The sequence below is a fragment of the Phyllostomus discolor genome, chromosome 1 (genome assembly GCF_004126475.2).
Source record: "Phyllostomus discolor isolate MPI-MPIP mPhyDis1 chromosome 1, mPhyDis1.pri.v3, whole genome shotgun sequence".
Lineage (NCBI taxonomy): Eukaryota > Metazoa > Chordata > Mammalia > Chiroptera > Phyllostomidae > Phyllostomus > Phyllostomus discolor.
Window position 1 is genome coordinate 28,745,911 of NC_040903.2, and position 26,030 is coordinate 28,771,940.

General features: G+C 34.9%; 1 protein-coding gene across 1 annotated transcript in view; it reads right to left on the reverse strand.

The window, feature by feature from the left end:
• The window catches only part of LOC114493439 (cytochrome c oxidase subunit 7B2, mitochondrial), a 62,529-nt gene extending 39,992 nt beyond the window's left edge, over positions 1-22,537 (reverse strand). The window contains 1 exon segment of the mRNA XM_028508317.2: positions 22,476-22,537. The gene's annotated coding sequence lies outside the window, so the exon portion shown is untranslated.
• Positions 22,538-26,030: the final 3,493 nt, after the last annotated feature.

The following is a 26,030-nucleotide window of genomic DNA, read 5'->3' on the forward strand; positions in this document are numbered from 1 at the left end:
AAGGGGCCGCACTTGCTCAGACAAACAATGGCAACAGAGAAAGGAAGAAGAAACCAGACTGCTAGCAGGTGTAACCCAGTGTGGGAGGAGTCAGAGATGTGGTTACAGAGGGAGATCCATTGCCGAATTTAAAACCCAGGCAGCCATACTGGAGCTTAACCATGCGGTTTGAGAGTGGATAGGGAACTCTCTCTTAGCCACACTCTGTCTTTCAGCCATGCTGGAGCTCTGGTGCATGGGGGAAGGAGAGTAGGAGAGCCATGAAAGGGTCTCCCTCTCATGCACGCTCTTCACCATGCAGCTGGGGAACAAGCCTCTTGACCAAGTAGGAGCAATGCAGGGTCTTGGCCACACAGTTTGAAAGGATGCAGAAGGATTCCCCAGCCCACCATGAGGATGCAGTTTGGGATTAAAAGCAGGAGTCTAGCTAGCTGAGGAGATAACTGGAGGAAACCAGGATATAGATGGGAATCCACCCAGCTAAGCTGCAGACTTCTATTTCTTTTCCTGAGAGATAGTACCTCTGATTGGCCTGGTTTGGTAAGACAGGGCAAGACTGTGTGATTGCAGGTGTTTTTTTCAGTTTCTAAAGTGAGTGAGATTTAATGGCAGAATTCTGCCATTCTTCTAAACCTGTATAACTTTTAAAGAAATAATTTCCTTTCCTTTTCATAAGACCCTGGCATTGGGAATCACAGTTCTTATCGATGGCAATCACTGGAACCCAGAACAATAAAACCCAATGGTTCTGTTACAGTTTTGACAGAACACAATGTAAGATTTGTCAATTTTTTTACATTATGTATTACTGATGAGATAAACGTCACTGGACGCTAGTTGAAAGTTATTAGCATTACTTATGAATGCACCAAGAGTTTAATATTTTAGATGGTAGTGAATTTGTATGTGTTCGTAACAAAAAATTCTAACAATCTTATTCTTTTTTCAGTATATTCCAAAAAAATTATATTTGCTTTAAGAAAATGTCACTCAAAGGTACGCAAATTATTCAAATAGTAAATAAAAATTTATCCAGCTAGGGCTGAAGTTGAACTACTCTTTAAATGATGGGGTTATAATCAATCAATGTTACAGAATAAGTATGAACAATTACATTCTGCTACTACAATATGTAGAATTAATGCAGTCATAAATGCATGTGAAAAAAATTATTGCTTAATACTCAATGCCCTTATAATACAGTCAAACCTTAGATCATATTCTTCCACCAAGCTTCATGCTTAAATCTTTACCTTAGTTAGCATATGCTTCATCATCTCTAGCCTCCAGTTTTTTGCTTTGGTTGTTCCCTTGCCTAGAATGCCATTTTTTTCCTATTCATTTCTCTATATCTATCATACTTTGATGGCCATCTTAAATGTCACCATCTTTCAAAAAAATTGTACCCTTCCTTAAGTAATCATGTTCTTCTCTGAATTCTCACACTGTTTTATTAGAAATTCTTAAAATGATCTCTGTTATAATTTAGTATTTATTATATCTGTTACTATATTGTAATCATTTTGACATGATGATTGGTGTTTGGTTCTTTTTCAGGCCTCTGCAATTCATAACAAAATATCCTATACACAGTAGGAACTCAATCAAATTTTGAAAACATTATTTCAAAAATATTTAATTTTAAAATGATATTCTATTTGCATTAGGATGGTTTTTCACAGGCAGAAAATAATACACTATAATTTGGTAAAGAAATCACAAATTCTCACAGTATTCACTTGGAGAGACTATCACATATCTCAATGATTTGTTTTCACTCTAATCCTGCTGCGTGTGGACTAGAACTGCCTATGTACAGTAAGAGGCATCCAGGTAATAAGTTGCTGCACTGTCACAATTTACTGATTGAGATCCTCCTCTGAAGGCCTTGTAGCTTATTTTTGAACCTTTTAAAAGTGTATGGTAGAATCCATATTTTGCTTCTTTTGCCTTTTAGATTTAGTGTAATGGAGACAAAGAGTGATTCAACCTTACCTCTGACAGCAGCTCCTGAGTGGGAAGTTAAAAGAACAGAAAGACAGGAAAATGGGTATAGAAGGAAAGCAACACATTTTAAATCTCAATTATACAGATTAAATAGTGAACGAATAACATATTACCTTTCTTGCTAGAGTCTATTTTGTTTGACATGTGTATGGATGGAAAATAGAAAAAGAAAGTAACCAACACTTATTTAAATGTTTACTAAGAGCCAGGCATTCTCCTAAGTGATTTGCATGAATTATTTTATTTCATTCTAACATCGCTTTGTAGTACAGGTAGAATCATGATCCTTTTCTGTTGATGAGGAAACAGACTGAGGATTTAAGTATGTAGCTACAACGTCAATAGCCAAGCCAAAGTTCACATTTCAGCCCATCAGTCCCCTAAGTCTATGACCTCTCCACTACAACATGGTGAATAAACTCAATATTGACATTTTCACTGTACATTTTTTTTCTTCTGACACTCTTTAACTGGGTAACTTTAATTCACTATATAACTACAGGTTCTAAACATTCTGAGTAGTTGCCTAATCAAGGCATAATCCTTGGTCACAAAGTAAATAGCACTTTATGAAATACTTTCCCCTCTTGCAGAAACATGAACAAGTTGAAGCAAAAGAGCGTGAAAAGCTTAAAATCCAGTTGCAGAGTCAGGCTCACTAAATTTAAAGAAAAACAAGATGAGGAAAAACTCTCAAACCAGGGCAGCTGGAAGAGGCTGGATTTTCAAATCACGTCCATGGATTAGATCTTTGCTGTTGAGAAGAGCTGTCACCCTACCAAAGACCTCCTTCAAACCCGTTTTCTCCCTCAGTTTCAGAACTTGCTTTGTCTATGAGACGTTTGAATGACTCTTTGAAACCTACGACTTTCTTAGCAGAAAATAGACAAGACCTGATTAGAAATTTAAATTTCAGAAACATTCAAAATTGCAAAAGGGAGATTTCTTCACAAAGTACTGTGCAGCGGCTTCCAGGGAGGGGAACTGCATCAACATCCCTGCCAGAACGGACTGTATGAAAACATCCAGAATGGCTGGACAAGTTTGGATGAGTAAAGGGAAAAATTATATGTCATTTCTCAATTGTTCAATGCCCCTGCATGTACTCAGTAGCCTTTATTGAATCAACTGATTTATTAATCTTTGGCACATCCAGAATGTAGAAAGGATCAATTTTTCAACATTTTTTCTGTTGTTGTTAAATGTCCACTATGTTTAAAGTACTGCAGTGAACTTTGTAAAGAATGTTGTAAAGAATACTTTGCACAAAAGACAGATTCCTAGATTTTAACCAACTTTCAGTAGAATGGAAAACCAAAATAATAAAAATGTGCTCATTACTAGATTAATGCACTCTAACAAGATACACATATTTGTTGTTATCAAAATGTACCACCAATGGCAAATCCACCTTGTCTGTACCACAAACACAGACCCTCTGTCCTATACTAACCACTTCAGACGTGCCATTGTTGTGGACAGCACTCATTGTGTTTTAATTACCTACCTGGCTCTCTTTCTTCCCCAAACACTGAAAGTTTCAAAAATAGAGACTGTGATTTCTACCTACTAATGTATATTTGGTGCTTTATATATTACAGATATTCAATAACTATTTTTAATGAATGATTAAATAAATAAAATGTTTTCAGAGTTGCTTGGCATGTTCACAACCACCCCAAATTTTGCCCTTTTGAAAACAAAGCCTTTTAAAAACACATTAGCTTCTTTTGGCTGACAAATGATATAGTTTTTTGTAATAACAGGGATTTGAAATGACCACTTCTCACAGGGAAAAAAAAAACTGTAAAAAAAAAAAGTGATTTGGAGAACTTCCAGATCTACCTTTGTTCATCAAAAGCCCCTTTTGCAATACCACTTCAGGTTCACACTCCATTCATTCTTGCTTCATATGTTCATTAAGCAGCGGTACTAAGGGCTGGAAGTAGAGTAGCACATCAATCTCAGGAAGCTTATAGTCCAGAGGGAAACAAATCAATAAAAGCAACAAATAAAAATTACAAGCCATGGTTAAATGCTAAACTAAAGCAGAGTTGTGACAGGATATCCCAATCCAGTCCCAAATAGGGACTAGGATGATCAGGGCCAAATTCCAGATCTTTCCATTAACTGCCTTCATTCCAACAGGCAATTGCACCGTTTTTTCAAGGTTGACTACTAGGTACTCAGACCAAAATAATCCTCTAATGAATCTGATGATTTGCTTCCTGATAAAATATAACAGCATTTAAGCAATGTGTCTCAAGGGGTAGTCTAATCTAAGGTAAAAGTTAATTTTATTCAATGGTCTATTACACAAAGTACACCAGAATTAATACAATTGAAGCCTGAAATCTGATTTTTAACAAGTTCTTTCAAGTAGGCTTTATGCATACGAAGGTTAGGGCCACTACCTTATTTTGACCTTGTTTACTCAAAAACCTCTGCATTGCGTACCTGGTTGTTTAGTTGACACTCTTTTGCTATGAAATCAACTCAAGTATGGATTATCAATTAATTATTTTTAACAAAGTTTCACATAACCTCAATAGAAAATCATGAGCTAAAAGCCATAAGAGGCACTTTGAACGATGCTCTAGAGATGATTCAGCCATTCTCATCAAAGAAAATAATACCAGTTAACAAAGATAATTTCTTCTGACAGAAATTACTTTCCTAGAGGAAAACATGAACTATATTTGGCAGCAACAATCTTTGAAGTTTTCAGTAAACCCAAAACTAACCTTAAATATATTTGCTTTTACATGTTATAGGCTATATGTAAATTAACACACAACGCAATAAGCAAAAAGAGTGATCAAATGCAGTCATGCTTTTAGTGACACAAGAACTGGATTTGGAATATGCAGATCTGGTGGGTAGCTCTACCATTTACTTTTTTATATTCAGCAGATCACTTAACCCATTGGAACACCAGGATCCCTAATCTTTGATATTTGGACAATAAACTACACCACACTTACAGAAAGGAGAATGATTTGAATAATGAGCATAAACAACATAAACTCTGAAATGTCCTTCAAATGTGTAAGTTAAGTAATAATCATTGTGACAAATGTCAATTATTGGGCTTATCATGGGTAGAGTCTTTGTTGATTAACTATATTATAAACTAAGCTTAGGAAACAGAAATCATGTCTTATACCTCCTTTTCATTGCCAAGTGTTTAGTGCACTTTAAGTACTCAACTCAATTCCTTCGATTGCTTTTAGTAAAAAATATGGGAGCTTCTGTTCCTCAAGAAGAGGCCATGACCATGAACTGAATTCCTTTCACACACAATATAGAACATGACTCAAAAGTGTGAGGGTTTCACTAAAAAAGCCCAAAACACAACATACAAACTCTGAGAAACCCCTAAGGAAACAAAATATAACATGAAAAGAATGCAGGTGGGATGAGAGCTGTGGGATACAAGGTAGGGGAAAAGTACCTTATTTTCTATTGGTGAATTTTTTCTCCTTTCATGACCTAGATGAATTTGAGCTCACTCATAGTCACAGGCAGGAAAACAGCACCATGCAAAATTCACATGGAGATTAAAAAATTAACTAGATAAAAATAAACAAATAAATAAACTGAGATTATATTTTATAAACTGCCTTCCTTTACTGAAACTGCCTGCCTTTTATTTTCCTTTATAAAAATATCTGGATTTTTGTAAACAATTGTATTTTTTTAAAAAAACAGGCAATATCTATCTCATATAAATTGCCATAGGAAAAGAAATGATGCTACCCCACTTATTTCATGGGTTTAGTAAAACATAGACTCTAAAACTAAATGAAGAATGTTCATAAATGCAGAGATAAATTATCAGATAACGGAATACAATAATACATTAAAAATAACAGCTGAGCAATGAATAGAACTAGAGAGATCTTCACTCCTGCTTTTATGCAACAAAAGCAAAAGTTCAACAAACTGCACATTAACAATTTTCTTTAACCTATCAGAGAACTGCGGTCTCAATACAAACAACACATTCAAACCCTGGAGAGAAATAGGTGCCTGCAGGGAGAAACAAAGACCAACATTTGTTTACCTGGTACAGACATGATCCTATGCCACGTAAGTTGGTTAAGAAGTGTCCACCAGAAATATTTAACAAATCCTAAAGGCCAGCAGTGGGACAGCATTGAAGTGTGAAGTCCCTGAGGACCTAGAGACATAGGAATGTTCTGTGCTTTATTATGTTTCTTATTCGTGTTAAAAGGTAACTATTTGCCTTGGCTGGTGTAGTTCAGTGTATTGAGCGCGGGCTGCCAACCAAAATGTCGTAGGTTTGATTCCCAGTCAGGGTACATGCCTGGGTTGCAGGCCATGACCCCCAGCAACCGCACATTGATCTCTCTCTCTCTCTCTCTCTCTGTCTCTGTCTCTCTCCTCCTCCCTCCTTTTCCTCTCTAAAAATAAAATAAATACATAAAAATCTTAAAAAAAAAAACAAATTAAAAAAAAGGTAACTATTTAAACCAATGATAGCGAGAATATAGTATGTGTTTAATAGTATATGTACAAAAGAAATGTGTGACAAATAGCACAAGGGATGGGAGGGAGGAACTGGGAATATACTAGTCCAAGGTCCTCACACTGCACATGAGGTGACATACTGTACGTGAAGACAGACACAGATTATTTTTAAGTGTATATTATAAATACTAAGACAAAAAATGTAACAGAGAAAGGAAAGGAGAGGAAGGAGGAGAAGGGTAGATAATCAATAAGAGATAAAAATCAAACAAAGACCAAATATAATAATTAGAAAACAGCTAGCATGATGGTAGATTTTGATTCAACTATATATAAAATCACTTGAAATATGAATGGTTTTTAAAAAGCAGTAAAATGATGGGTATTATCAGATTGGGGAGAAAAAGCTAAACCCAGTTAACTGTATGTTATCCACAAGAAAGCCAATTTAAAAATTAAGTCTTAGATAGTCTAAAACTAAAATGATGGGGAAAGGTGTACCATGAAAACAAAATATAAAAGAAGCTGTTGTAGCCTTTTTAATTTCAACATAGTCTTAAGGACTAGGGAAATTATCTGATATGAGGAGAAACATCCCATAATTATCAATTCTCTGAGAAGATGAAACAATTCTAAATGTACATGAACCAAACAAGAAAATTTCAAAATATGTAAAATACAGACTAATAAACCTGAAAGGAAAATATTAAAAATTCATAATTATGCTTGGAAACTGCAACACTCTTCTCTCAGTAATACAGAAAATAATTAACCAGGAAATCTTTAAGTATATAAATAACTTTAAAAGCACTATAAACCACTCAGCCCTAATAGATATGTATAAAATAATTCACAAAAAATAGATTACACATTTTTCTCAAGAGCACTTGAAACATTAAAAATATCATATTCCATATATTAAACTTGAACAAATGTTTTAAAAATAGGAATAAAACAAAGTACATTTACAGACCACAAAGGAATCAAACTTAACCCTTGTAACAGAAAGATACCTAGAAAATCCCCAAATATTTGGAATTGAAACAACACATTTATAATAATTAATAAACCAAAAAAGGAATTCTCAAGAGAATTTTTTTAAATGATGGACTAAAACATAATAAAAATAGGCATATGAAAATATATGAGACACGGCTAAAGCGGGGACCAGAGGGAAATTTAAAGCATTAAATGCTTACAAAAAATATATATATATACAATCAGCAACCTAAGTTTCTACCTTAAGAAACTAAAGAGGAGAAAATTAAATATAAAGCCAGAAGAAATGAAAGTATGAGGATTAAAGCAAAATCCAATAAAAGTAAAGCAGAAAACAATAAAAAAATAAAGAACAAACCACAGGTTCTTAGGAAATATAATAAAATAGAAAAACCTATAGCAAGTTTGACAAAGAAAAAAGAGAGAAGACTCAAATTACCAGCATCACGAATGAAAATGGGGACATCAGTACTGATACAACAGGCCATTCAAAGACAATAAGGAAACATTACAAAACTCTATACCCAGAAATTCAACAACTCCAATGAAATTAACCAATTCCTTAAAATACTCAAACTCAAAACTCACTGAATGCAAAACAGATAACCCAAATAATCCTATGTTTAGTGAACAAATTTATAGGGAATAAAACTTCCAAAACGAAAACTTTAGGCCTAGAAATTTCCAATGATATATTCTTCCAAACATTCAAAGAAGAAATAAAAGCAATTATACACCATATCTTTCAGAATATGAAAAAAAGTTCTAGTTTAATTTATGAGGACAGCATTATCCTAACACGAAAATAAGACAAATATATTTCAAGAAAATACAATTCTAGACAGATCTCTCTCATAAGTATAGACGGGAAAATGATTAACAGGTATTTGTAAATCAAATCCAGTGATATATAAAATGGGTAACACATTACAAGTAAATAAAGTTCATTCCATTAATTTCAGGTTAATTCAATACTCAAATATGGATCACTGTAATTTATCATGTTAGTAGACTAAATATGTAAAAAAATATAATTACCTCAATAAATATAAAAAAAATTCAATGAAATTCAATACCCATCCATAATTTTTAAAAAAAAATTAAGCAAACTAGGAAAAGACAGGAACTTCCTTAATTTAATGAAACAAACATATGAAAACTTTCACTTAACAGTACAAAATTATGAAAGACTGAATTTTTGTTCCTAAAATGAGGAAAAAGACAAGTATATCTTCTCTCACCACTCCTATTCTTTGCTGATTGAAGTCCTGCCCAATTGCAATATGCCAAAAAAAAAAAAAGAAGTAAAAGGCATACAATTAATTGGAAAGGGATAAATAAAACTGCCTCCATTCACCAATACATGAGTGTCTGTGGAAGAAACCCCAAAGAACCTAACTACAAGAATCCTAATACTGCTGAGTTTAGCAAGGTTTAAGGACAAAGTTTAATATGAAAGAGTGAATAGAATCAATGAAATTTTAAAGAGTACCCCATTTGAAACAGTACCCCAAAATTTACATATAAATTATCCAAATATATGCAAGATCTGTGTATTAGATTCTCCAGAGAAACTGCAGTGAGAGAGAGAGAGAGAGAGAGAGAACACAGTAGGTGAAATTAAGATGCCAGGTTTTGCTTCTAGGACTGTAAACTGATTCTACAAAGCAACCAGAAAAGACTTAGTGAAACTGTATGTACCTATGACATACAAAACTCTCCTCTGTTAATCATAAGAGATAAGATGAGTAAAATGAGGTATATGAATGAGATGGAAGTCAAGGCAACAATCAGAAAAATAAAATTAGATGCACAGACTACAATTAATAAATCATAAGAAAAATAGTATTTAGTTGAAACCTATTAAAAAGAATGAAGTGATTCAAAGTCCTTTACATAAACTACAAACTTACTGACACATACATATACAGAGTAACATTATAAAATTTTCAAGTGTACATTTAACTCAAAATCTAACATGAGTATGAGTGGAGAGGAAGATCAGTGGAGAGGAGAAATCAAGTAAAAGAAGTATTTGTGCAAAAATAAAAAGAGAGGTCTTGAATAGATTGACATCAGAGAAAATTAATTCTCTGTACATGAGGGGAAAAATTGTGTTTACATGTATCTATGCTTCTCAACATTTTTGCAATGTTGTGTCCATATATCTTATATCTGAACTATCGCTCCTTCCCCAAGCAACAGTCTGAAATACGAGGACATCAGCAGTATTCCGAGCATGTGCTTGGGATTACTGTCTTTCTGCCCATCAAAATGGATACAGCATTCCTTGGGGAACATCAAAGGATCATTTCATCACTACTTTTTTCCCCTCTGAAGAGGATATTATTTATTTTTCATGATGTGTAACATATTGCCAAGACACATCTTGTTTTAAATCGAAAAATATGTCAAGAATTACGATTCATTTTTTGAACATTATGAAGTAACAATGTTTCTCACTTCATAATAATCATTTGGTGACCATGGAGTAAGTGTATGTCCTGGTGTCTGTGAATAAGCTATTTACAAATCCTTTGAAGATCTATTTTCTACTACAACATGCCCCCACTTTTAACTCTTTTGCAAAAAATTTACCGACACATATATTTGCATGTTCACTTTATTTCCAGGTAAAATACTATTCAAAATTGTTTAAGGGAAGAGTGTCATCGTAAAGCTCTTTCTTCACTGGAGGAGGTAAGACACACAATAACTGTAAGAAAACAATGTGTTATAAATGACATGCCATGCTTTGGAGGATGAATAAATTATTAAAGATGGGGATCAAAGAAGCTTTTTGATAGAAATAACATTTGAACTAAACTTTAAAGTTATGGAGGATTCAGATTTTCTGAGATGGAGAGGCAAGATACTCCAAGTAAAGAGAACAACAGGAGGTAGGAAAATAAAGAGTGAGCAAAGGAACTGCAAGTACTTACTTTAGTTCACACACTATACTGTCCAATAGGGGAGCTGTATGAAGTAAGACAGCAAAATTAAGTTGGAAGGCAGATCACAGATAAAAGAATTTAATTTGAACTTGGGTAAAAAGTAATGGCATATCAGAAACAAGAATATAATCAGTTGCATGAGAAAAGCTTGGAAAAGAATGGAATAAAATGTTTATGACAACAGTCCTATTAAGACGTAATGAAAGCCGAAATAGAGATGCTAGGAAAATGGAGAGGATGATTTTCTAGGAAATGGGAAGCAGGTGGGTGAAGGAGATAAGAAATATGTCAAAGTGCCTAATTTTGTTAGTCTAAGTGACTGGTAGTACACAATTTTTATTAATAGGAAGAAAAAAAGGAGAAAGATCTGGTGTGAAATAATATGTATATTGGTCTCTACCCCTGGTTCCTGTTAATATTTGGTCTTTGATCTTAATTCCTAACACAGAGTTCCTAATAAACCCCTTGGAATGATTGAAAGAAACATCTTTGGTTCTAGTAAGTTGACTTTTAGTGGGCTCTTGGATGGGAGGGGGTCACAAGACCAAGTTAGATTAGTCTTGGAACTTCACACCAACCCCCCATTCTCTGGAAAAGAGAGAGGGAATGAAGCTGAGTTAATAATGGATCACACCTACATGATAAACCCTCCATAAAGATCTCAAAAGTAAAAAGTTTGGAGATTGTCCAGGTTGGTGAGCACATCTACCTGTCCAGAGGGTGGTACACCCAAAGTCCACGGGAACGGCAGCTACACCCTTCTGGACCTCTCCCTGTATTGCCCTTTCTGTCTATTCATCTGGCTATTAATCAACTTCTGAATTGGGGGACAGTCTTGTGGGACTGAATCTTTAGCCTATGGGGTCTATGCTAACTCTGGTTAGTTTCAGAATTGAATTGAACTACAGGCCACTGAGTTTGTGTTGAAAAAGTAAATTGTGCTCGGAAAAAATAGCCCACACATTTGGTATCCAGAACAGTAGTAGAGAGGAAACAGGTGAATGCTTCCTTTCCAGAAATCAGGGTAGGCAGAAGATAAAACAAATATATTCTGGACATAATGAGTGTGAAGTGCCTAAGATACATTTAAAAGGAAATGTTCAAAAGACAATGGTATTTGTTAAAGTAACGCTAGCTGCTATAACAGGAAAACCTTGGCATCTAAGTGGTTTAACACAAAATGTTTATTACTTGCTCATGGAAAGCTTAGTAAGGGTGTAGGATAGAGGGGATGGTCTTCTCTGCAGAAATTTTGGAGCTTTGGCCAAAGAGTTTCTACCATCTTTAACACACGGCTCCCACTGTTTCTCTGGGCAGTGGGAGGCATATTCTTAAATAAAAAGAATTCATAAGAAAAGCTGAAGCTGCGTAAGAGAGTAAAGAAAGAGTGGAGTCAAAATACAGAATACTAGAAATTATATACGTTTTGCACTAAGATTCAGGAGAAACACTCAAAAACACTAAACATAATGGAAAGATTCAAGAAAGAAGTAATAAAGCTCATCAAATTATGAAGAGCAGGGTAAAGTAGAGGAAGATACAGAAAAACTGATGAGAACTGATAACTATGAGATGATTATGTTACTTCATAATCATGTGAATTTAACAGTCTTGGAAGAGAAACTGTATGAAAAGTGATAAAATAAGTAAATTGTGAGAAACTTCTGTCCATGTTGATAGTCATCATTATAGATAACAGTTTAAGAAAAATGAGAGAAGTGTGCACCAAAATAATGCTGAATGGTAAAGATACGTTGTTTGGTTGGCAAATTGGAATTCCATGAAAATATTTTCAGTATGAAAAAAAAATCCAGTTCAAAAGAGGGGCAGAATTATGTAGCTATAAACTGTAGTCTGACAAGCAAGGTCACAGGGAAGGTGACAAAAAGTTGGGAGAATAACTGAAGTAAAATGCATAAGAAATCTAGAAAAAACAATTAATGGACAAGAAAAATTTCCTCACAAAGAATATGTGACTTGTTTATGAAGAAAATATTAAAATGATTGAAAACAAAATATGCAAAGATATACACATATTCTGGGGTACTCCGTATCATAAACATCATTATTTCTAAGTCAAACTACAATGTAATATGATCTCAATTATAAAATGCCAAAAAGTTTTGTTTTGTTTTAGAGAGTTAGATATGCTACTTCTAGAGTTCAGATGGTAAAACTAACAAGAAAGAATCTGGGAAATTTATTTTAAAAGACAAGAAAAAATATGTGAATAGCAGTTTCTCAAACATTAAAATGTTTTCAGCTACAATAACTAAATCAGTGTAGTGCTAAGCATGAATACATATAACGTCAAAAGCATAAAAAAGTCTGAAAATAAATTATCTGTTTGGAAGCTATATATATGACAAAGGTGGCACTGCAAATTCATGTGAAAAGATGGAATTTTTAAATGAAAGATGTCAGGACAACTAGGTTGCCAACCTGCATGCTTTCACCCATCTTTCTTTCACAAGTATTTTACTCTAACTTTTCTTCCAACCCTTTTCTTTTTCACCTTGATTATGACTCTGCCTCATTAGTTCAACAGTATAAATTCTCAATAACTCAAAGACTTAAGTCTATAAAATAAATGTCCATAAAGTTACTAAAAGAAGCCACGAAAAATTTAAATAATCTCACTTAGAAGGATTCTGTCCACTAAACATAGACTTTTAAATTAAAAAGTAATGAATGGCAAAATCCTACAGGTATATAATATCAAAAGACAAGCAAATTTCAAAAAAAGTAATGGCGACTAATATTACAAGCAATGTACAAATCTCCAGATCCTTTTTAAAAATCCTTCAAAAATGGGCAAGTATATAAACTATTAATTCATCAAAATGAAAATACGAATTATTCTTAAACGTGAACAAATTCTCAATCATAATAAGAGAAATAAAGTCAAGAGTATAATGAAAACATCTGTTTCCCCCCTCAAGAGATTGGTAAAGACTCCAGAAATTAGAAACGCACTGCGTTGAAGGAGGATGATGTTAGGAAATGGGTGTTCTCACATATTGCTAGTGGAAATGTGTATGACAGTATAACTTACAGGAAAATTTGGAAGCATCTATCAAAATTACAAATGCATGTAATTTCTACTTTAAGGTATGTCTGCGCACAGACACAATGGTATGTACAAAGTTCTTTGATGCAGCATTGTTTATTACAGCAAAATTAGCAAACACATGATCCTCAACTTTGTAAACATCCTATGATGAAAATGGATTGCTTTTACAATCATAAAAAAAATGAAGTAGCTGTTTTGAGATACACAAATACATCTTTTTTTCTCAACCACAGTTTACATTCAATACCATTTTGTACCAGTTTTAGAAGCACATCAAAGTGGCTAGAAACTATGAACTCGACAGAGTGATCTTTCTGCTGCCTCAGGCACCCACCTGGTCTCATACTCCATTATCTCAACGTTACTGCATCTCTGTGGCTATTCTGCAAGTACGAATCTGTACTGTTTCATACCTTCACCTTTTTCACCTAGGCCCCAAAACCTCTCCCCTCTGACAGCTGTGAGTCTATGCTGTGCAACTATGAGTCTGTTTCTATTTTGTTTTATTTTGTTCATTTAGCTTCCATATATAAGTAAAATCATATGGTTTATTTTAGCCTGTGTCAATTTCTTAAATTCTGTTTTACATACTTTCCCCAGACTAATGAGTACTATGATGAAATTGTCAATTTCTTCATTGTAAATTGAACTACTGAAAAATACATTTAACAAGTGAGATTTGAAATACACCTGTAGTTTTTTTTCCAGTAAAATATGAATTGAAAACTTTGGTTATCTAGAATTTTCTATATTCCATTAATGACACAGAATGGCAAGTGACACACATGCAAAAAATGATATTAAAGAATTCTATTGCAAATAAATGCACATTTTCATCTTAATCCCTTTATAATACTATAGAATGAGAAATCTGCTTCAGAGTAGAAATTTTCAAATGTACAAAAGATTCACTTATGATTGATATTAAGGGAAAGAAGGACAGCATTACTTGAAGAACATTTTCAACAATGATTGAATCACAAAGGAAATTCAGCTCAACTCTGATCAAAGATCCAATTAATTAGAAAACTGTTCTCTAGGCATTCTATTTAACCATGTTTTTACCATACTAAAATTTAGTTGTAAAAAATATCTGCACTACATTTTCCGAAACATTTTATTTCTTAACAGATCATATTTTCAGTAATGCCTACCACCAATTATTTGGTTACCAGCTTTACTGAAGGTGGTACTTGAAAGTGGTTGTGAGTTTAGTAACCAACCTTACAAACAGATCTGAAGTTTTTCAAATTGTTCCTGGCTTCTAATTCATACTGCATTAATCTGCTCAGCCCACTACAACAAAACACCATAGACTTTGTTGCTTAAACAACAGAAATCTATTTCAGAGTTCTGGAGGCTGAAAACCTGAGACCAAAGTGCTGACAGAACTGGCTCTTAGTGAAAGCCCTCTTCCTGGCTCGCTGTGTTTCCTATCTCATTGTGTCCTCACACAGAACTCTAGTCTCATCCTCTTCTTATACTGATTGTAGTTATAATTTTTCTAATAAGAATTTCATTATGGGAGTTCCAACATCATGACCTCCACTAAAGTTAAGCCCCACCTCCTAATAAATCACATTGGAGGTCAGGATTTTAACACATGAACTTTAAGGAAACAAACATTCATCCCACAGCACAGACTCTGCAATTATATTTAATTTGAATTCAACACAGAACCTTAAACCCATTTCCATGAATCATCTCATCATAAAAATTGTCACTGTGCACAATATTATTGAATATTTTTTAATGTTCTCGTATACTGCTATGCATGGGACTCACCTGGGGGACCCTGTGTAACATAAAAATGAAATATAATCCAAACATAGAAGTACACATATAAATTATTAAGCAATTAACTTGGCTTCTCTATATATGAAAACTATTAGCAAAAAAACCTCTTCCTGTATAAATAATCTTATGAGGATATTGGAAAATTGAAAAGCACCACTTTAAATCAAATTCCTTTGCAAATGCATAACTAATTCTTGATTATTATGTGCCCCTAATCTCTTTGGATCTCTAATGTAATCATCAAGTCATATTCATCAAATATTAATTGTTCACTATAACCATACATTTGTTAATGAAAATCAAGAATGTATGATTTTGGGAATACAATTCATCACAAGGATGAGATGGGGCTCTTAGAAAAAATAATGACAATTAAATACCCCAAAAGGGTTTTTTTTTGTAACATTCTGTTTTATGTATTCTTATACTGCCTCATGCTGTTTGTTGTCAAATTTCAGAAATACCAAGTAACAAGGTAATGTATGGAGAAGAACATTAATAATAATAAACCATTATTATTATTTATAAATGAAGAAAGGTAAAGGAGGTCAGTACTCCTCATTCTGAGGCTGAAATATTACAAAGATTACATGAATAGTGTAAACACAGGAAAATCCTAGATGGCTAGAAAATAAATCTAGAAAACATTACCCTCTTTGAAAGTATATTACTATGTTTCACAGATGAAGCAAAGCAGCCTGCCAACTACACGAAAAATTGTTTCAAAAAATTTAGATAAATTTATACATACTAGATCAGCATCAAATTATGAAGGAAAGTTAAAAGGTGGAGTCACACCTCAGCACTCATCAGCTTCAGAACTCGGCAAACCCTGTACTGGTCACATTTTGACCAGAAAAAATGTTTCAGCACTCGGTGCTGGCTTGGGAGTCAGCACTTGATAGAACTTGTATGAGTCATGATGCTCCCTACCCCCCACCCCACCCCCCAAAAGAGAAAATGCTTCATCATTGGATACTCTTCATTTAGGCGCTTATCACGAGTTCTGGGGCAAATTAACAACAAGTACTAAGGTACCACACCGTATTAGGTCACATCCCTATTTTACGGCATTTGACACGATTCAGAATAATTATGCTGCCTTGGAGGTAGCATTTGCAAAGTAAAAAATCATGAATGAACTACTTATGTGCCTTACATTGAAAATAATTTAAATAATTTACAATACTATATTATACATTGTAATATTATACATGATCTAACATAGATAGAAAATATGTAAAAATGCAAACAATATAATATTTATTTCAGAAAACCATTCAAGTCAAATTTAGTTAGGTGAGTTAATCAGCATTCCTCAGCAGATGAAGAGTGTAAATGGAATATGGTCATAGAAGCCAAAACACCTGTTATCTATGTTAGTTGCTCTCTGTTTTATCATGAAAATTGGACCTATGTCATAGAAGAGTATCTATAATTCTCTATCAGACCTCAGCGGTCATACATTAAAGGATATCTCAGTTCATTATTCCTGCATAGAGTGAAAGTAGGGAGTATTTTGTGATCACGCAAACATGTATTGATGCCTTACTGGTATTCATAGCTTCCCTCAAAGTTTTTGGCGTCCTGGAGACATTAAGCCCTTATCATTCAAACCTGGATCGCTGGCAGCTTTCCTTTCATTTCATCTGGGAAAACCCTATGTGTCACACTTAGAAGAAATGGTAATATGCTCAAATTTCCTTCTACTCTTTATCCCAAGTACTGACAATTCTGAATGGCATCTGGCCCAGTCCCATGCAATTTTATTCCATGTTGACTTTTCCTTTCCTTTTTTTTTTCCATTTCAAAATCTGTACCCAAAATATCACAAGATCAAGTACTGAAAGCAATGCCAATGTTCCTGGACCCTCTTTTTCAATCAAATTCCTAGAGTATTTAGTGCCTTTTTAAAACATCAACCGATTAGAATTTTTATGCTTTATTTTGAGACCACTTTCTCATTTTAACTCCCTTAAGTCTCTATGATTTTATAGATAGTGTCCTTATTATGGTCTGCTTCTGGCTTTCCCCACAGACGCTGTCAAAAGTGCAGGAGTAGAGCAGCCTATTTCTGTGCTCTCTTCAAGAGCTTTGTTCCCTCTCTCATTCATTGTGAGTTTGTTTCAGGGCCGCGGGCTGCCTGATGTTTTCATGTCTCTCTCCACTAACTTGCTTTTCAACCACTGAGCGGCAGTTTCTTGTTTACTGCCTTTCTGGTCACAGCTCTTGGCTTCCTGCTTTACTCTGTGTGTCAACAGAATACTTAGCAACTTCCTGTGTCATTTCTTGCCCCTCCTTCTCCACAGATTGCTTTTCACCAATTTGTCTTTTCAAAGATAGCCTGTCAGCAGTTCAAAGTGTGGATTCTATCTCTGGTATCCTAGGCTGTTCATTTTAATTATTACTAAGAGGCAGCAAAGGCTGACACATAAAAGTAAGGGACCACCTACACTGTGTCACTGAAAAGGCACAAGGATCAAGAGTGCCTGAAATTCCAAACGAGAGACTTATGTCTCTGATTTCAAAAATTTTAGTATTTTAAGAGAGCTTAATTGAATTGCAAATACTCTTTTCTGCTTACCCTTAGATTATCTGCATACACTGGAATGTTGCTTATATATCTTACTTTGTATTGTACGTTGTACTTAATTTTATGTTTCTATACCCCCCGACATGAGATTGTAAGCCATCTACATAGGAATAGTGTTCCAGTCCCTGTATCTTAGGACCTAGGATAGTACATGGTGACAGCAGGTCTAAATACATGGTTGTCAACAAACATAAAATGCAGGTAGAGATCTCAGAGAGTTACACTTCTAATGAATTCATTTTAACTGTCATACTAACAAGTAATAATTAGAAAACTAAGTCAATGAAACAGAATATCCAAATAACAATGGCTTAAACACAACATGATAAATTTTTCTCATGTAAAGAGAAGTCTAAAGAAAGGAAATTACTGGTTATCAATTTGGAAGTTCAAGGATATCATCACTAAACTCTCAGTTAACATCCTAGCCTTTTAATGTTGCAAAGTAGCTGCCCCAGTTCCAGCCACCACGTGTGAGTTTCAAGAATGAGAAAGGACCGGAAGGAAGATAAGGCGACATCTATATCAAGAAAGCAAAACCTTCCCAGACAGTCTATCAGGTTTCTCCTTATCTTTTACTGGACATAATTATGGTAAATTGTCTCCCCTAACAACAAGAAGGATGAGAAAATGGGGGGCTTATGTTTTCTCTTTTGCTTTCTCTTTCTCTCTCTTTTCTTTGCCTGCAACAATATCAGGACTTCTCAAGTAAGAAGGAGAGGAAAATGACCATTGAGTGAATCACAGTGAATCTGTTGCAGAGCGGTAGTGAGTATATGAATACTGGGAAAATCAATGTAAATGAAAATGTAAATGTAAGAGTCAGTGTAGATGAGAGAGCATATGATGTCAACTAATGGTTGCCTCACCATCCTGCCCAGTATGGCTGACAGGAAACAGGCATTCTGATCTATAAGTTTTAAAGCCTGATTGAGGCATGGGCTTCACGGGAATTCTAACCCCATTCAGCCTCTTCATGGGCTTCATAAATAAAGTTTTCCCAAGCATTTTCTGTGTCTGGCACTGTGATAGAAAGAGTAATATAACATAACACTTGCCTTCATGGGCCCACTTTAAACCTAATTTTGCAGTGACATAACTGAGCACAGGGTTTTGCAGTGGTCCACTAAAGAAGCACTAACTCAGACTGCCTGTGTCCTTGTGGAGTGGGAGTTTGGTTGGTAAAGATTGTCCTAAAAGAAAATGGAGCACACCAAATGTGCAGAAGGGTGCTAGTGGCATACAGCATTAGTGCATAAAGGCACAGGAAGGGAAAGTAAAAAGCATTCTGGGATGTACAATTTTTTTCAGTGGCACAAAGTACAGGATGCAAAGAGTGATGACAATGGTAGTGAGGCAAATTATAAGAGAGGTAAGCAAGAACCAAAGGATCATTTTCAACAAAAAACGACACTGAATGGATTTAAGTTGTTATTAGTTCTCAGCTTTAGGAAAATTATCCTGTCCCACTGAGAAAAACTTACTGGAGAGAGGTAACATCTCCATCGGATGGAGGTAACATTGGAGAGAGAACTCAGTTAAAGGACTATTCCAATTGTTCAAGTGAAAAATGAAGGCCTAACCCAAAAAAATCAGAGGATTTGGGTAAAATAGGGACTAATTCCACAAACATTAAGTAAGTTAAAGAACACATTCAAGAAATATTGCGGTAAAAAAAAGAAATACTGTTTGTGTGTCGTGGGCAGGCATGGGGAACAAGTGTCGTGATGGGGCAAACAATAAGGAAGGAAATCTAAGATGATTCTTATTGCTTTATTCATTCATTAATTCAATCATGATAAGTGAGCCAACTTTCCTAAGAATAGTGTGTGTTTGGGGTAAGGTGCTACATAAGTAAGATATAATCATACACACACTTGTTCATATTTATGCCTATACACCTAATCCAAGAGTAACAGGAGACAAAATCAACAGGAAGAGAGTCATTCAGCCATTGAAACTGATGCCACTGAACCAAGTGGCATTCAATGTATTCTTGAATCATGGTTAAACAACCTACTTCCTAGAGCAAATCTCAAGGACGAAGGGAATAATATGAAACATCAGATATTACAAGCAAAAAACAGGCCTGATCCTACCATGTTTTCATGGTGAGTTACTTAGTAGACTTCAAAATGAATCATTAGCAAAATGAGAAACTTATTACATTGGCCTCTATAGCAATTAAAGAATAAAAGCTATTATCTAAAATAGCAGGAAAAAATCTTAAATCATAAGGAAAATAATGCAGGGTTCACAGAGTCAATGCAAGTAATTAAATACTAGGCAAATAGGAAGAGAGTATGGCCCCACGTCCAGAGAAAACCAATAGAAATGGTTAGTAGCATTCAAGAGTTTCTATAATTAGCCTTTTATTACCCTGCCTTTATATTTTACATAAAGGTGCCTTAGGGTTCACTAACCCAATAGTCCTTGTCACTGCTGTTACCATCTCAACCATGCTAATAACAAGGAATTTCTTAATGTACTGCCTGGTATAAAGAAATTGTATAGAATGAATACCCAAAGTCACTCTGGTTTCTGGACGAAAAGAACATCCTTATTAAAGGATCTACCTCCACTTTTTCAAAAGATTTGTTTCTCTATGTTTATGCATTGGGAAATTATTTGACCTTCAGAACAATGAAAACAACAAAGCAGCAGAAATGAGTAAGTATAATTAAAACAAATACATAGCAGAGTGGTTATGAGTTTACTTTATGTTAGAAAGACCTTGATTAGAATCTTGGCTTTTGCACTTACCAGGTTTCTCTAAGGCTTATCAATAAAATAGAAATCCTAGCATGTAGTTCACAGAATTGTTGTGAAAGTAAATGTCCATGGGGCACGCAGCCCCAAATCTGACCGAGAGTAACTCTTAAATATGTATTAACGCAAAGAATGAGTTTACAATATCCTGTGAAGTAGGATTTGCATTTCCATTTTACAGAAGAGACTGGAGGTCTGAGAGGGTCAGTGACTGGTCCAGTCACGGTGCTAGTAACTATGAGAACGAGAATTCAAACATGTCTACTATGGCAGTGCTCCGATTTTTTGTTTGTTTTCTACATTTTAGAAGATATTCTTTCCACAAGCTGGGATTTAATATAAATATTGTGCTTAATGTGAGGCTTCAGAGTTAAATGAAAGAGCATACAGAAGAAAATGAAGTAAATTCAGTCTATTGCAAACAACTCAGTATTATAAACCAGCAAATGATCACGTTTAGAACCTAGAACCTATGCTAAACAGTTAAAACTATCAAGATAATTCAGTGTGGAGAAGAGACAACAAAGGGAAATATAATTTCAATAATCAAATTTACAGGAATATAGTTTAAAATATTATGCATGCTTTTACTTTGTAAAGATAGTTTAATGATTCCTAAAGAACTAAAACTTTAATGCAAGGAAAAATGACAGTTACGAAATAGTTACTCTGCTGCCAGTGTTGAATGAGAATCTATGGAGGTGGGGGTCATTTTAAGGGGTAGATAAGAACTCTATTTATGATTAAAAGAGATCACATTATTTTTGCAAGTTCTGTGGCTATGGGGGGGCTGCTAGGTTGTAAGAAATTGTCAAAGCTTGAATTACTTTTTTCGCACCATGAATATTTAAAAAATAAAATGTAACATCTGAATTTTCATGTTTAGTTATTAAAGTGCCATGAGTTTACCAAAAAAGAAACTGTTCACAGCAATTTGACAGTTAACAAAGTTATTACCACCAAACTGATTATCCTGTAATATTTTAACTCAGCATATAATTTCACATGTACTAAGTAACATATTACTTATTAACTTAAACAAAAAGATTCGAAACTATGTATTCCCAAATTCTACTTTTAAGCTGACCACTGATTACAGATATACCAATGGATAAAGGCAAGAAAAAAACTTTACTTATATTTTTGCTTACTTATGGTGATAGTCACACACCTTACTGACCAAATCAAAATAGCATTAAAAAAAGTGCCCATCACCAACTAACAGCAAAATGAGATTCTAAAAACGATGTCTAAATTTCTCATAAACATTTCTCATAAACATATGGTGTGATTGTATTCACACCAGGGGGCGATCTTAACACTGAAATGATGGATGACATTTTACAACACATGGTGTAACAGCTGGCCAAATCAAAAGGTTTTTCTATGCATGTAGTACTTTCATCAAGTCCTTATCTCCAAAATTTCTGCTAGCAATAATACACAATTCTCTTTTGCATTCAATTGTTTACGTTAAGACTACCCTTAGGTCTAATCAAGTAAAACATTTTCTGATATTAGGTATCTTATTTTGGAAACATTTCCCTCTTTAGCCTGGTATCTATCTTACTCTTTCTGTTGCTGGGATAATTCTGAATAATAGAGTGCTTAAGAGTACATACAACTTTTTAAAATGGTCTCATTGTCAATTTTACTTCTTACAAAATTTCCTACTGGAACTTCAACTTTTTTTCTTTTTCTTTAATAAAAAAAGGAGGGATTCTGGAAATCATCCAAAAGTGAAATTCTAATCTGGTCAGTATGGGCCTTTTTCATATTTTCTCATTACCTGGTAGAAATTGTGAGGTTCAAATGCTCTCTTCCAAAATTTCAAGATTTGGATTCCTAAAAATATAATCAGAAAATTAGTGTGAGAATTCAAAAAAAATAGAAAAAGGCAAAAGGTAAGTGTGAGTTAAATTACTGAGACATGAAGGTAAATGACAAATAATGTTTGCTTAATAAACTTAACACATAACAAAGTTGAAAGGGAAGAATTCCAAGCATGTGAAAAGAGGAGGACAGAGCTACAAGTTTTTCTACAGTGGTAGAGAATGAGTTTATAAACTTTTCTCAACCAGTGTAGATGAGATCACTTTTTTCCTATCAACTGCCTCCATGAGATACCCTCCACCTGTGCCTAAGCTACAATAGGGATGGTTCTAGCCAAGGTTCACCCCTCTACTGTCTGTGCCCTAAATCAAGTTAACAAGCATATGAATGTCTCAAATCCTGCTGATAGAAAAAATTCATTTTGTAATAAGAGTAATGGTACAAAGTAAAAATATACCTAGAGAAAATAATACATTTATTAACTATGTTAGACCAAAGTGTACATGAATGATGGAAAGCCATACCTTACCTATCTAGAAACATATTTTAACAGTTTTTAAGGATATAGGGAAAAAGGAAGGTAAAAACACAGGATGAAAAGACATGCCACAGAGGAGAAAACTTCACAGAAGGTATGAAGCCTGCCCAGAAAAAGTCCAGCCACTATTAATACAACAAGAACAGTTTGTGCAACATGGATGTAACCTGGCAGCCAAGGAGAGTGGCCTAGAATGCACATGTGTGAACAATGACAACTTCACTGTACTAGTCAGTAAGGGTGGTAGATGTCATTGAATGAACATGTGTACTGTGTGGCCGTCACATTCAAAACAACTGAGAGAATGGAGCAACAAATCTGCATGAAATTTTGTGTTAAGTTTCAACATCCCTCCACAGAAACTATTAGGATGATTCATAAGTTCGCAGCTATGGGTAACTGGTAATTGGCAGCTATATCATGACAATGTGATCACTCATCCATCACGTTTGGTGCAGTTTTTTGGTGAAACATCAAATCACCCAGATGACTCAGTCCCCCTGCAGCCCAGATTTGGCACCCTGCAACTTCTGGCTTTTCCCAAAACTAAAAATCACCTTTGAAAGGGAGAGATTTCAGACTGTAGAAGAGATTCAAGAAAATATGATGAGACAGCCGATAGCAGCTGGGAGAACTGTGTGAGGTCCCAAGATACCTACTTTGAAGGGACTGAGGTGTCATTGTCCTATGTACAATGTTTCTTGTATCTTGTTCAATAGATATCTATCTTTCATACCATATGGCTGGATACTTCTGGACAGACCTTGTCTGTTAGCAGAGGAGTCTAGTGACTACCATTATATGTGTTACACCTAGGTCCTTAGAGTAAAACAAGTACCAAGAGGTTCATTAAAGCAAATGCAGCCTTGTTTGGTGAGAAGGCAACATCTGATAGGAAGCAATTGGTATATGGTAAAGAAAAGCTATGTAAGTTTTGATCAACAGCAAAATCAGAGAGCAGTGGTATTTGGTTTCCATGTGATTCATCCTGTTAGAAGAAGGCTCTGAGCCAGTTGCTAAAAATTGCAGATAGAGTGTACTCCCCATTAGGACTGGAATGACTGTCAGAGAGCTGCCAAGTGACCTATATTTTAAATCAGGTCCTAGTGCTACCTGAATATAAAGATAGTAACCAAGAAATGGTAATTTTTTAAAAAGGTTTGATAAATTGTATGTTGGGTATGAGAGAATAAAACAGTCAAGGATGACACAAAGCTTTGTAATCTGAACAACTGAAAGGATAAGGCTGCCATTAAGCAGGACTGGGAAAATATGAAAAAAGCAGATTACTGGGGTAAATAATTATATTGACTTTTGATATGTAAATTTGGAAATGTCCATCAGACACACCCAAGTAGAACATATAAACATTTCAGTGACTGTATTAGTATGGAGTTTAAATATGGATATCAAGTTCTAAATATAAAAATGAAGCATTGTCCACTCATTGATAGTATTTAAATCCATGAGATACAACAATTGAGTGCAGACAGAGAAGATATAGGGCAAAAGACTACCCTAGGACAGATAAGACTCCTTGGTGGCTCCATTATTCCTGCCTCCTGGTTGTCATGTCCTTGTATAAATCACATTCCCTACTGTACAGGCAGGACCTGTAACTGGGTTCTGACCAACAGATAGGATACATATGAAATACACTGTGTGATCACATTATTACACAAGACTACAGCATCCATCTTGCTGGAGTTTTTCCTTCACTAGCTGACTTCGGGGAAGCAAGCACCTGTGTTAAGAACACACTTGGCAAAGAACTAAGGGTAGTCTGTACCTGGCATCTTGTAATGTCTCCAACCTCCAACCAACAAGAAAGCAAAGACCTCCATACAATAGCCACAAGAAAATAAATTCTGCCAACAACATGAGTTAAGCTTGGAAATAAACCTTCTGCAGTCAAGCACTCAAATGATACCCCAAGCACCATGTGACACCGTGACCACTGCAGTCTTGTAGAAGACCCAGTTACGCTGTGCCCAGGCTTTTAATCCAAAGAGACTCTGAAATAAAGTCTTGTTTGGAATCACTAAACTTGTGTTAACTTGTTATGTACCAACAGAAAAGTAGTGCAAGCCCCAGGTTACTACAATATTTAGAGGCCAAGGAGATATGGAAGAGCCAGGAAAAAAAGACCACGAAAGAGAGGCCAGTGAGGTAAAGGAAAACCACAAGGAACACATTCTTCTGAGAGGCTTATCTTCAGCTTCCTCAGAAAAATCTGAAAGAGATGATAAAGAGAAAAGGGAAAGTTGAATCTGCTGACTTACTAAAGGCTTACAGGTAACCTTGACTGAACAGGACTCGAGAAACCAAGTAGGAACAACCCAATTTCAACTTTTGGGTCCTCGACTGTGCCCCTTCCTAGGAGAAAGGGATAAAAGGCAGTGATTCTGTATGGAAATTGCTAGATGCTGGAAATCATTCAGCTCTTTCTGCTCTAGATGGTCATTCACTGACAATACCAGTCCTTGCACTGAAAGAGTTAAGGCTGTTTTTTTAGCAAGGATGAATTTCCCTGAAGATTTTTTTGAGACAGAGGGTTCTTATAATCTAGCCAGCTAACAGGATATGACCTTTAAAAGAGAAAAGAAAAGCCAGGTCTAGTCACCTTCATTCCGGTCTCCTTAAGAGGAGGAAGAGGTTAATATACAAAGCTAAGTAAGTGGCATACAATGCAGCTATGCTCCTGGGACACCCAATTAGTGCCAGAGTAGTGTCACTTTTACTATTTATAAGACTTTGAAAGTTGGGATTTCAAAACTGGCTCATACTTAATAAAAGTCAGCTCATTTTAATTACTAAACTTTTCATTGTTGTTACACATGTTTAGATTGGCATTTAATTCACTTTTTAATCAATACAACCAAATCTAATTAGCATGCATTATGTGCAAGGTTCTGAATTAACTAGGTATAACTCAGGGAAAGATGCTGCCCCGCTGCTTTTCATCTATAATTT